Source organism: Crocuta crocuta, unplaced genomic scaffold (assembly GCF_008692635.1).
Source record: "Crocuta crocuta isolate KB4526 unplaced genomic scaffold, BGI_CrCroc_1.0 scaffold97, whole genome shotgun sequence".
Classification (NCBI taxonomy): domain Eukaryota; kingdom Metazoa; phylum Chordata; class Mammalia; order Carnivora; family Hyaenidae; genus Crocuta; species Crocuta crocuta.
Genome location: NW_027531999.1, coordinates 5,130,059 through 5,144,065, shown reverse-complemented (window position 1 = coordinate 5,144,065; position 14,007 = coordinate 5,130,059).

Below are 14,007 nucleotides of genomic sequence, written 5' to 3'. Positions count from 1 at the left end.
GGCTGCTGTTGGAGGCCTTGTCTCCTTACTACATGGGGTTTTCCATAAGGTTGTTCATGATATGGTCTCTAACACCTCCCAGATTGTGAGATCTAAGATAGAAAAGAGGGAAGTCACAGTGCTTTTCATGACCTAGGCTCCAAAGTTACATACCACCACTGATGATTTACTCTATTCATTTGAAATGAGCCTCTAAGTCCAGCCCACACATGAGGAAAAGGAAATTAGGCTCAATCTCCTGGAAAGAGGAGTATCAAAGGATTTGTGGACATATTTAAAATCGTTATATCTTCCATGCTATATTTTCCTCCATGGCATTCATCATGTTATCTGACATAACATATTTTATTTATTTGCTTATTGCCTGCCTTATGGCACTGGCATATAATCTCCAAGGGAATTTTCTCTACTTTATTTACTGTTGAATTGTCAAAACAGTGCCTGGAACACAGTAAATGCTCAATAAATATTTGATGAATGGGTCGATAAAGGAATGAATAAATGAAACAAAATTGAAGATATCAGCAGAGGGTCTAGCCTCTCTAGATGGAAGACCCCCTAGACCATGTCGAGGAGTTTGGACTTTGCCCTAGAAACATGGGAAACTATCAAAGAGTTTTAAACAGGTCATGTCATGTCCTGGATGTTACAGAGTGATTCTTGCATCAGTTGTGGTGTTTGAACTCCATTCTTCTAATGCCCTTTCTGACTCAGAGTGTGGCCCAAATTGCCATGACATAGGCCTCCTCAGCATCACTGCTGGAGATGGGCCCACCCACAGAGATCCACCTACTGTTGAAGTAGTCTCACGATTTGGAAACTACTTGCAATAAGTAATTGACAAACTTTAGCTTTCCGACAAATTATAATTGACTGGATTATAAAAGTCTAAGACTTACAATATAATCATGTTATTGTTAGAGGTTACAAAAGTTTTGGAGTAGGTAAATCGCAAATATAGAATCTGCAAATAATGACAATTGGCTGTGCGTATATTCAGGAGAAGGAATAGTAATTCTCAAAAGAAATCAGTGCTGTGGAAGACTATCAGTAAAAGGAGAAAACAAATCATTGTGTCACACTGCACATGACATTCAAGTAAAATGAAGACCTAAGTCTTAAGAGTCCATTGGATGTTGTGAATACAAAGTTGCTGGAATTCATTAGCGCACTTTCATGGGAGTAGTTGAGACAAGGATTTGGTTGCTATGACTTGGGAAATAACTAAGGGGTGGTGAATGGAGACAAGAGAGATACGACTGTTTTAGGAAACTTGGTCGTGCACATCAGAGTGGAGAACATACACCATTGACATGTCTTCTCTGTGAGGGTAGGAGTTTTCTTCTCTGGTGTTCAGTGCTGCTTCCTCAGCATCTAGGACAGCACCTGAGACAACGATGCTCAGTACAAATCTGTTCCCAAGAGGCTGGGTCCGACAGAGCTGGGAGGGACCACTGAGATCATGTGCCCTAGCCGCTGACTTTACTAAGAAGAAAACGGAGGCCAAAGAGACTGAACAATTTACCCACAGTCCCATGGCTAGCCAGTGGCAGAATTCTGTCTAGAAATCCCAGAGCCTTTAGTCTTATTTCAGAGTACTTTTTTCGCTATACCATGGAGCCAAAAATAGAATGGAAATGAGAGGGAACAAAAGGATTTGCCCTCATTATTACAACAGGGATTTCAGCACATGGAGAGGCTGGGAAGTTTTCCCCGATGAAGAAAGCAAACCGCAAAACAGCGTGTATAGTGTGACTCCACTTCTGTAAATTATGAACAATCTACCCAGCATACCCTTTACAACAAAATAGACTGTTAACATGATTTTCTCTGCAGATTAGGATGACAAGAGTCATTCACTTTTAACAGTACGTACTTACACAGTGTCTGGATTTTATCTAGGGTAGACATTATTTTTGTTAAGAGAAAAACAGTAAATACTTTTAACGCCTATGAGAAAAATCTGCTGCCGTTAGAACAGTACAATGTTGGCTAAGTAGATTAGTGGTCTTTGGCCAAGACAGAGAACAAGTTTTGTGAGGACGCCTTCCTGGAACAGTCGCTGGAGTTTTCTTCAGACACCAGAGGGATCTAGGAGAATGGGAAGAAGACAGAATTACTATGCAAAGTGGGAGAAAGAGAGGTGGGGGAAAGAGATAGGGAGGCATTCCCACTATGGCAAGGGGCCGAGGTGTGCTAAAAACAAACCACAGATAATCTAGGAATTAATAACATGGGCACCTACTGAGAAAGAAAATGACTCAGAGGTTTGCAGTATCAAGCGCAGAGGGTTTCCTGCCCACTCCCACATCTTGCTCCGCTCACATTCACACAGGCACGCACAAACAGCTCGGCCCCGCTCCCGCTGCCTGCACCATTTATAAATTACCAAACCAGCAGGGCTCACTTCATCAAGGCTGCTTGAGGAGCCAACGAAATGTTGCATGCAAGAAGTAAAGCACAGCAGCAGACTCATCAGCACTGCTGTTATCACGGTGGCTGAATCCAAAGGCAAGCCTCGTACTGCATACACCTTGGGGAAATGCACAGATTTTCTGTAGGCGCGCACTTTCTCTTAATTAAACGCCGTTGTATAGCATTGTTTGGAAGTGGGAAATGATGGATGTATCCCGATTGAAGATGATGCTGGAAAGTCTCCCAGCAGGCGATTCTCCTTTCTGAGGCCATGGTGGACAAGAGATGATTTAGGGGGCTTGTTAGACAAAGTTCAGGGGAGCACTCTCTTTTCTTTTCCAGGCTGTAAAGTGATAGGATCTTTTTAAAAATCAGTGAGCAAAAAGTTTTAAGCTCTGCGAGACAGGCATCAAGCATGAGACTTTCAACTTAGCTAGCACTTGGTGGTAATTAAATATTCCCTGAGTTGACTTCTCAGTGCTCCTCCAGAGAGGCTCCCTTTCAGGAATTGTTTCAAACATCCAAGTAGAGCAGGAGATCAACACCCCACTTGGCCCCAACCCCAAACACTCTTCATGCCCCCCAGCCCCAGCCCCACAAAGAGGAGATGCTAAAGAGCATCATTCATTGTCCAACTCTAGGAGAGATTAATGATGGAGGTACGCTGGTACTAATGTACATTGATGTGTAAAAAGGTGAGACTTATACACACAATATAATTGGCAAGAGTGACTTTCTTTCCCCTTTAAAGCACTGAGAGAAGGACATCCTCTCTTCCCTGAAAGAAATATTATAAATCATTAAAATATGCTATAAAGCCTCAGTAATTAAAGTAGTGTGGTACTACTGGATGAATAAACAAATGGACCAATGGAAAAGAATAGAAAGTTATAATTAGAACCAAATTCTTACAAGGATTTGGTGTATGGCAAAGGTAGCTTCTCAAGTGAAAATGGACTACTTAATAAAATTGCTGGGGCCATTAGATACTCCCCTTCAAAAGGACAAAGTTAGATTCATAACTAACACAACACTCATCAGAATATCACCAAATACAAAATTATACATGGGTGGAAAACAGAAAAAAACTATAAAAATATGACAAGAAAACACAGGAGGAACGTTAGAGTAAGAAAGGCCTTGCTAAATGTGACTCAAAATCCAGAGGTTATGAGAGAGAATAATGATGCGCTCAACTCTATAACAAACAAAAGGCATCTGAATGGCAAAAGACTAACAATAATAATAATGACAAGGGCAAATTCAAAAGATAAGTGACAAATTTAGATATTTGTCACTCAGATATCAGGCAATGTAATCTCCCCCACTACATATATTTTTTCACAGAAAGGAAATACAGTGTCCTTAAACACATGAAAAGATCTCAACTTTAGTCATTTAAAAAAAAACCCATAAATCAGAACTACATTAGGAAACCATTTCTCACCTACCAGATTGGCAAAAATCCATGAGTGTGCTAACAAACTCTATGTGCCAGGCAGTGGAGAAAGAAGCTCCTATAAGCACATGTACCCCAATGTTCATAGCAGCACTCTCTCAACAATAGCCAAAACATGGAAAGAGCCTAAGTGTCCATCCACGGACGAATGGATCAAGAAGCTGTGGTTTATCTATACCATGGAATACTACATGGCAATGAGAAACAATGAAATCTGGCCATGTGTAGCAACATGGATGGACCTTGAGGGTGTTATGCTGAGCGAAATAAGTCAGGCAGAGAAGGACAAATATCATATGTTTGCACGTATAGGAGGATTAGGAGGAACTTGACGGAGGACCAAGGGGGAGAAGAAGGGCGGAAATGGTGGGGGAAAGGGAGAGAGGCAAACCATGAGAGACTCTTGAATGCTGACAAAAACTGAGGACTGATGGATGTGGGGGGGAGGGGGGATGGGCATGGAGGAGGACACTTGTGGGGATGAGCACTGGGTGTTATGTGGAAACTAATTTGACAATAAACTATTTGTAAAAAAAAAAAAAAAGAAGAAGAAGAAGCTCCTATATAATGCTAGTGGGAGAGTCCTATAAGGAACAATTTGACAATAACCATCAAAAATGCATTTACCCTTCAACCTACCAATCCCTCTTCTGGAAATTTATCCTGCAGATACAGCTGTATGAAAAAGAAATGCCATTTATACATGTTTGTTCACTGCTATGTTGTTTGTAATTACAAGATTTCAAAATTTTAATATCCACTTAGATGATCTTAATGCTCTAAATGCCCATTAATGGGGACTAATTAGATAAATCACAATTCAGCCACACAATGGAATACTATGCAATGTAAGGAGTGAAAAGTGAAGTTTGCAGGGAGTAGCAAATTAGTCCTAGAGATCAATGAACCGTAGAGCGAATATAGACAACAATACTGTGTTAGAATTATCAACTTGCTAAGAGACTACATCTTAACTATTTCAACCCCTAAAAGTAAATGATGATTGTGCGACATGATAGAGATGCTAATTATTGCTACAATGGCAACCATATTATAATATCGAGATGTATCAAATTAACATGTTGTACCTCTTACATTTACACAATGACATATGTCAAATATATTTCAGTGAAAAACAAAAACACATGCAATGAAAAAAGAGTAGGAAGTAGATATTTTCCATGTATTAATATAGAAACACTACCATGTGTAATATTGGAATATAATAAGAAATATATATTTGGTCCCTGGCACAGATCTCATAACACCCTTGTAATTTCCTTAGTGATAAGGGTGATATCAGACCATCTCTTCTTATATCATTTGCTTTTTGTCCCCTGATTCCTGACAGAAGAACTGAAATCTCTAGGGTGATGAGTTCTTTTCTGAATGCTAATGAGTTGACTACCAGTGGGTCTCTTGGTAGCTTCAGGATTGCATGTTGGTTACACAGAAACCAGACCAAGGGAGGATTAGAGGATTGAAACGTTCAACCTCATTCTCCAAACCTTCAGGGGGCAAGAGGGACTAGACATTGTAAAACTCACCAATGGCCAAAGACTTAATCATGCCTATGTAATAGAGCCTCCATGAAAACTCTAAACAAAGGGGTTTGGATAATTTCCAGGTTGGTGAATGTGTCCGTGTGCTGGAGGAGTGGCATATCCCAAACTCCATGGGGACAGAGGTTTCTGTCTTCCGTCCCAGTCTTTCAGATCATGCTTTAGATACCCCTTTATATGAATGTTCATTTATATTCTTTATAATAAACCATAATAATAAGCAATGTGTTTCCCTGGGTTCTGTGAACCATTATAGCAAATTATGGAACCTGAGGAAAACTAAACAGCCACTATATTTATATCTCTAAAAGAGGGAATCTAGGCTAGTTCGTGCACAAAAGCTGAACAAAGCAGGACCCTATAGTCAAAGGATGCAGCTTATAGATTCAGCCCAGCAGCTTACTGGTTACATTTTCTGAAAGGCAATATATCATGGTGCTAAAGACTGAGGTGTCCAGAATCAGTTGGGTTTGGATTGAGCCCCAAGTATACCATTTACACCGGATGTGAACTTGGCCAAGTTATTTAATTTCTGTAAACCTCAGTTTCCTCACCTGCAAAATGATAACAGGGAAGATTACCCACATGTGGGTACTTAGCACAATTCCAGGCACATAGTAAGGGCTCAGTAAATGGTTACCATGAATATTATTATTTGGCCAGTTGTTCTGTATCTCTTCAGGCAAAATGTCGTGCAGTCATTACAGTCAAGTCTGATCTTAAGGTTAGTGGGTTGGAGCCTTCCATTAGCACAGAGCCTGCTTGAGATTCTGTCTCCCTCTCTCTCTGCCCCTCCTCTGCTCCCTTTCTGTCTTTCAAAATAAAGAAATAAACATTAAAAAAATGTTTTTGAAATATTGTTTTCATCTCAGAATATATATTCAGTAGTGGGATAGCTGGGTCTTACGGTAGTTCTTTTTTAATTTTTTGAGGAAACTCCGTACAGCTTTCCACAATGGCTAAACCAGTTTACATTCCCAGAAACAGTGCACAAAGTTTCCCTTTTCTCCACATCCTCCCCCTCACCTGTCATCTCTTGTCTTTTACTAATCACCTTCTGACAGATATGAGCAGTTTAGATTCAGATCTTGTTCACCATTTTCATGGTAACAGAAATATGTATACCCTATGAGGTGTACATATTCAGTAATGTATTCATAGATTCTGTAAATGCTATGCTTGGTGACTAAGAACTGAGCCACTACCCAGCTAAATCATTTCACTGTCACACCAGTGCAGGGGTATTTATCTGTTATCTTATGAGACATTGAGAGCTCTAAGGGGCTGGTGCTTTATCTGGGAAATCTCGGTTAGGGAAATCTAGCCTATGTAAGTCCAGTGCTATTTCTATGGGCATTTTGCAGTATCACAAAGAGGAACCAAAGTTAGTAGACCTTTGCTGGAATCAGTGCACTTGATGCCTAGTTTCACAAGAAGTTTGGCGATGCTGCATTTTCAAAAATCCACAGCATTTGCAACTAGTGTGCATGTAAAGATGTTTACCAAGTCCTTAGTGAGACTGGCTGAAATATCAGAGAAGATGAAGGTATGTTGCTTTGATCTGGACATACAGGATGGGAAAAGCAATGGAATGAAATAGAGAGATTCATATGGATCAATATCATTTCAATTTGGTCCTCTGCCTCTACTAATTTTGAGAACCTCAGAAAATGTTTGAACCTCTTGCACCTTGAGGTCCTCCTCTGAAGAATGAGGACATTTATCTTATAGGTAATAAGTAGCATTTAACTTATAGGTAATGAGATCATTCATGTAGAACATTTAATACAATGCTTAAAGCTGCTATATACAACCTGATAAATCTTTCAAATGGAAATAATAATTCTTATTCCACACAATTATTGTTGTACTAAATGAATTAATATAGTACCTCAGCCACAGCAACTTCTTACTTGACATGTCTCCAAAGGCAAGGGAAATAAAAGCAAAAATGAACTATTGGGACCTTATCAAGATAAAAAGCTTCTTTGAATATATAGACATACAAAACACTTAGACTGGAACTGGGGGCATTGTAAGAGCTCAACAACTGTAAGTGCTTAAGACAACAGAACCTCCTCCTATTGCTATAATTATTATCCAGTCCTACTCTGGGAAGGAAGAGATGTGCATCAGGAATCAAGATTTAATTTAATCCATAGTTTGAACCATGTGATTGTTAATATTTGATGATTTGGGACTTGCAGAAGTGTTGATTTCTTAGAGATCAACCTAATAATTTAAAGCCTTTTTAAATTTACATCTTGCTAACTCAGAGAGGCAAGTGGAACTTTTCCCATTGCAACTCAATCTCCCATGTGATGTTATGGAGTGTACTTTAAAACAACCTCCTTAGACTCAGCGTTCCCTTTTAGGTCAACATTTTGACATTTATCTAGCCTCCAAGAGATGAACAGTGATAATTAGCCTCGGGCTCTGTGGGACAGCCAGTTGGGCTTTCCTCAGGCATGCATAAAAGATAACTATATTAAATACCTAGTATAATTATCAAGCTCTACCTATTTAGTAAAAACAAAGTGGTATGAATTTAGAGTAAGATATTAAGGTATTTGTTTTATTTAAAAAAATTTTTTTAATGTTTTATTTATTTCTGAGAGAGAGAGAGAAAGTGTGAGTAGCGGAGGGTCAGAGAGAGAGGGAGACACAGAATCTGAAGCAGGCTTCAGGCTCCGAGCTGTCAGCACAGAGCCCGACAGAGGGCTCTAACCCACAAATGGTGAGACCATAACCTGAGCTGAAGTTGGACACTTAACCCAGGTGCCCCAGTGTTTGACGTATATTTCAAAAGCCAAAAAGATTTTATGTAGCTTCTCATGATTTTAGAGTCAGAATCTCCCACAGGCCATTTAACTCTGCCATTTGACTATCAAGTTGAGTTGAAAGAAGCCCGAAAGTGCCCTTTGTCCATTTCTCCTTGGCAGTGGAGAGGATTGTTAGAAAATCGGTATTTGGATTCCAACTTAGCCTCAATTTTCTTACTGGCAGAAGAAAGACAACCCTCATAAGATGGTTTAGAAACATGAATTAAATAATGTAGTCAAAGGACAAGTCACATAAAATGCATCAATCACTGTTACTCCCCTTCTAATAATAGCTAGAGTTAACTGAATGTTTGTGCTGTGTGCAGGGCACTAGTTAAGAATCCTTAATGGACCTACTCATTTTATCCTTGTAGAAGGAACTAACCACAGGCTTGGAGAAATTCAGCAACTTGTCCAAGAGATGACATCAACATGCCAAAGCAAAGATCTGAACCCAGAAAGTCTAACTACACAGCTTATATGCTTACCCACTGAACCACTCAAAGAGATGCTTTTTCCAAAAGATATCACAAGCTGGCTAATACTATTTGTTTTTACTTATCAAATGTTTACAACTTTTACATAAAAAAGCTTGGAGAAGCAGTCTCAACTGGTTCATGCAGACATACCCCAGAAGGTATTACAACTTTCTTAAGAGTTCAGATGGTGAATATACAGTTCAGGCTGCAAGATCAGGTGTGCAAAAAAAACGTAGTTTCATTTATTTTTTGTCTATAATGGGATTTAACTTTCTATCAAGTCCATTTGGGTGGGTGGTAGAATGGAGTCCAGGTAATTGTGATCAAGAATCCCTCTCACTATGCCTGATGAACATAGATGCAAAAATTCTTAACAAAATATTAGCAAATCAATTCAACAGTACATTAAAAGGATTATTCACCATGATCTAGTGGGGTTCATTCCTGGGCTACAGGGCTGGTTCAATATTTGCAAATCAATCAATGTGATATATCACATTAGAAGAAAGGATAAGAACCATATAATCCTGTCAATAGATGCAGAAAAAGCATTTGACAAAAAAACAGCAGTCTTTCTTAATAAAAATCCTCAAGAAAGTTGGGATAAGGGGAACATACCTTAACATCATAAAAGCCATCTATGAAAAGCCCACAGCTAATATTATACTCAATGGGGAAAAACTAAGAGCTTTCCTCCTGAGATCAGGAATATGACAGGGATGTCCACTCTCATCACTGCTGTCTAACATAGTGTTGAAAGTCCTAGGCTCATCAATAAGACAACAAATTGAAATAAAAGACATCCAAACTGGCAAAAAAAAAAAAAAAAAGTCAAACTTTCACTCTTCACAGATGATACTCTACTTGGAAAACCCAAAAGATTCCACCAAAATGCTGCTAGAGCTGATACATAAATTCAGCAGTCATAGGATACAAATCAATGTACAAAAAACAGCTGCATTTCTATCCACCAATAATGAAGCACCAGAAAGTGATAATAGGGAATTGATCCCATTTATAATTGAATCAAAATCCATAAAATACCTAGGAATAAACCTAACCAAAGAGGTAATAAAAAATCTGTATGCTGAAAACTATAGAAAGCTTATGAAAGAAATTGAGGAAGCCACCAAAAAATGGAAAAACATTCCATGCTCATAGATTGGAAGAACAAATATTGTTAAAATGTCAATACTACCCAAAGCAATCTATACATTCAATGCAATCCCTATTAAAATAGCAACAGTATTCTTCATAGAGCTAGTACAAACAATTCTAAAATTTTCATGGAACCACAAAAGATCCCAAATAGCCAAAGTAATGTTGAAAAAGAAAACCAAAGCTGAAGACACAATTCCAGACCTTAACCTGTATTACAAAGCTGTAATTATTAAGACAGTATGGTTTGGCACAAAAACACATATATATCAATGGAACAGAACAGAGAACCCAGAAATGGACCCACAACTTTATGGACAACTAATCTTTGACAAAGCAGGAAAGAGTATCCAATGGAAAAAAGACTGTCTCTTTAGCAAATGGTTCTGGGAGAATTAAATAGCCACATGCAGAAGAATGAAACCAGACCACTTCCTTACACCAGACCCAAAAATAAATTCAAAATGGACAAAAGATGTGAGACAGGAAACCATCAAAATCTTACAGGAGAAAGTTGGCAGCAACCCCTTTGATCTCAGCAACTTCTTACTTGACATGTGTCTGAAGGCAAGGGAAATTGGGCAAATATGAACTATTGGGACTTTATCAAGATAAAATCTGCACAGCAAAGGAAACAATCAGCAAAACTAAAAGGCAACTGATGGAATGGGAGAAAATATTTGCAAATGACATAGCAGATAAAGGATTAATATCAAATCTATAAAGAACTTACAAAACTCAACACCCTCCCCCAAAAAACAAGCCAGTGAAGAAATGAGCAGAAGACATGAATAGACACTTTTCCAAAGAAGATAACCAGATTGCTAACAGACACATGGAAAGATGCTCAACATCGCTCATCGTCAGGGAAATGCAAATCAAAACCACAATGAATTATCAATCATCTCACACCTATCAGAATGCTAAAAGTAACAACTCAGGACACTACAGATTTTGACAAGAATGTGGAGAAAGGGGAACCCTATTGCGCTGTTGGTAGGATTCAAACTGGTGCAGCCCCTCTGGAAAACAGTGTGGAGGTTCCTCAAAAAATTAAAAATAGAATTACTCTATTACCCAGGAATTGTGCTACTAGGAATTTATCCAAAGGATTCAAAAATGTTGATTCAAAGGTGCACTTACACCCCAATGTTTATAGCAGCACTATCAACAATAGTCACATTATCGAAAGAGCCCAAACATCCATCAACTGATAAATAGATTAAGAAGATGTGGTATATATACAATGGAATACTACTTGGCAATGAAAAAGAATGAAATCTTGCCATTTGCAACAACGTGGATAGAAGTGGAAGGTATTATGCTAAGTGAAATAAATCAGTCAGAGAAATACAGGTATCATATGATTTCACTCTTATGTGGAATTTGAGAAACTTAACAGATGATCATAGGGGAAGGGAAGGAAAAATAAGATAAAAACAGAGAGGGAGGAAAATCACAGGAGACTCTTAAATACAGAGAAAAAACTGAGGCTTGATGGGGATGGGCTAAATGAGTGATGAGAATTAAGGGGGGTACTTATTGGGATGAGCACTGGGTGTTTTATGTAAGTGATGAATCACTGGGTTCTACTCCTGAGGTCAAGACTACACTGTATGTTAACTAACTTGAGAATTAAAAAAAGAAAAAAAAAAAAAAGGAATCCCTCTTGCTTCTCTATCATATCTGGGGGCATCTCCACATTCTTGCCCACCAATGGGAGTAAGGAAGAAACTTGTCCTCTGCTGTCACCTGTCTACCTCTTCCATGCTGGGATGTACATCTTCCTGCCTGATGTACATCTTCCTGCCATACCCATAGGTATTGCTGCATTTTCATTACTTCTGAGCCATTTTCAAAAATACAGGACAAATTTGAGTGGTTTTCCATGCCCATCTGTGGCCATGGAAAAAATTCTGGGATACTGCCTTACATTGTTTCTACTAAGATAAGCCACAAGCCATGCAGCAAAAGCCATTTATACTTTTTGCCAGATGTAAGGAAGGCCTGTAATAGATTTCCAAAGTTTTGCCACCTCTCTAGACATAACTCAGGAAGTGAGGCAGAGCTCACCTTTATCTTCAATAGTTCCCAAACCAGTGATTTGCTGGTAAATGTCTACCAAACAATTCTCCAAGGGGAAAAAGTCTTGATTTGTCTTCATTGCCTTTTTCTGTGCTGTAAAGATTCCCACCATGGCCAGTTTCAAGCTCCTAGTGAAAGAACACTGAAGATGGAGTTGGAAAGAGATGCCACAAGTGGCTTCCACAAGCAGGTACAGTGGTTCAGCACACCATTGCGTCACTTGAACTGAAATACCTGTAATCCTCACTCATTCAATCAGCCCGTGTCTCCATTCAGGAGAGCCTCAAGGAAGGATCTTTTCTCAACAGCCCACCAACATCTATGCTGTCTCCCTCTAATTTCCACCCCTAGTCTGACCATTTTGAGTCTCCTGCAGGCTAGAAACACTGGTTTTGCCTGACTACCAAGTCATCCAATTTGTATCTTTCAAAAACAAAATCCTAAAGCTTGACTTTCTATTTCACTAGTTACTCAATGACAACCTTTTTATAGGTAATACCAACTTGTGTTCTAGTGCTGAGCTGGAAGAGAGAAATGGTTTCAGAGAAAATTCCAGACTGGGGAAGGGGGATAAGAAAGATCTATATTGACTGTATTGACATAATAGCTTACAACATTATAAAGAATTTACTCCCTCTCTTGCCTCCCAGACCCTGACCAGCACTGCCTGCCAAGGATTATCCTCTGGGTGACAAAGCATGGCATATGTTTCAGGGCAAGAAACACAATTTCATTTATTTTTCTCTATAATGAAAATTAATATTTTTAGGATGACACCTTGTCCAATTTATTAACATTTAAGATATACATAACTTTTTAACCAGCAATTTTCTATTTTTTGACATATACTTATTATAGGCTGAATTGTGTCTGCCTCCCATCCCCAAATTCATATATTGAAGTTCTAATCCTCCAGTATCTCAGAATGTGACTGTATTTGGAGACAGGATCTTTTTCTTTCTTTCTTTCTTTCTTTCTTTCTTTCTTTCTTTCTTTCTTTCTTTCTTTCTTTCTTTCTTTCTTTCTTTCTTTCCTTGATAGAGAGAGAGATCATGAGTGGGGGGAGAGGGGCAGAGGAAGAGAGAGTGAGAATCCTAAGGAGGTTCCATGTTCCAACCTTGGTATCATGACCTGAGCTGAAATCAAGAGCGGGATGCTAAATTAACTGAACCACCCCAGGCACCCCTGGATACAGGGTCTTTAAAGAAGTAATTAAGGTAAGATGAGATTGTCTGGGTGAGCCCTAATCCAATATGACTGGTGTCCTTATAAGAAGAGATTAGGACACATAGGGAAGATCACGTGAAGACATGAGAAGAAAGCCATCTACAGGCCAAGGAGAGAGGCCTCAGAAGAAACCAATCCCACCAGTACTTTAATCTCAGACTTCTAGTCTCAGTCTTGGAGAAGATAAATTTCTGTTCTTTAGGCCACCCAGTTGGTGGTGCTGTGTTATAGCAGCCCTAGCAAGTTAATACGATACTCTAGGAAAATACTTGCACATTTTTACAAGGCGGGTGTTTGTGGAACAGTACTCAGACTTTTAGAACTTGCCTGGAAGGATTCCGAATGACAAAAGACAGGAGAACACAGTACTGCAGCAGACACCATGAGTCAGCGTCCTCTACCCACCACCCAAGTCTTCAGCTCACCTCTGCTGATTTCCAATGGCAGCACCTGCTCTTCTCGGCTTTTCTGTCACTTCCATGACATGTGTTGCCAGGGCATTAAGGCAATTGACATTTGTTCACTTCTCTCCTCATCCCAGAATCCTTCTCCCAGTGACTGATGGGAGTCCCCTCAAGCCTCAGTGCTGAGGTACAAGCTCCCAGAGCTTTCCCAGCTGTGTTAAGCTCAAGTTACTCAGCATGGTAGCTGATTTAATAATAGAGCCCTTTACTAGATGCTTCTGTGATTAAGCTCCAGGGTAGATGCATTGTTGTAGGTGCAGTTTTCAATATGAAATGCATCCTCTCTCTTTTCTCTTTTTTCGAACTTCTCCTTCAAGTCCCACCCAGGTGGGTGGT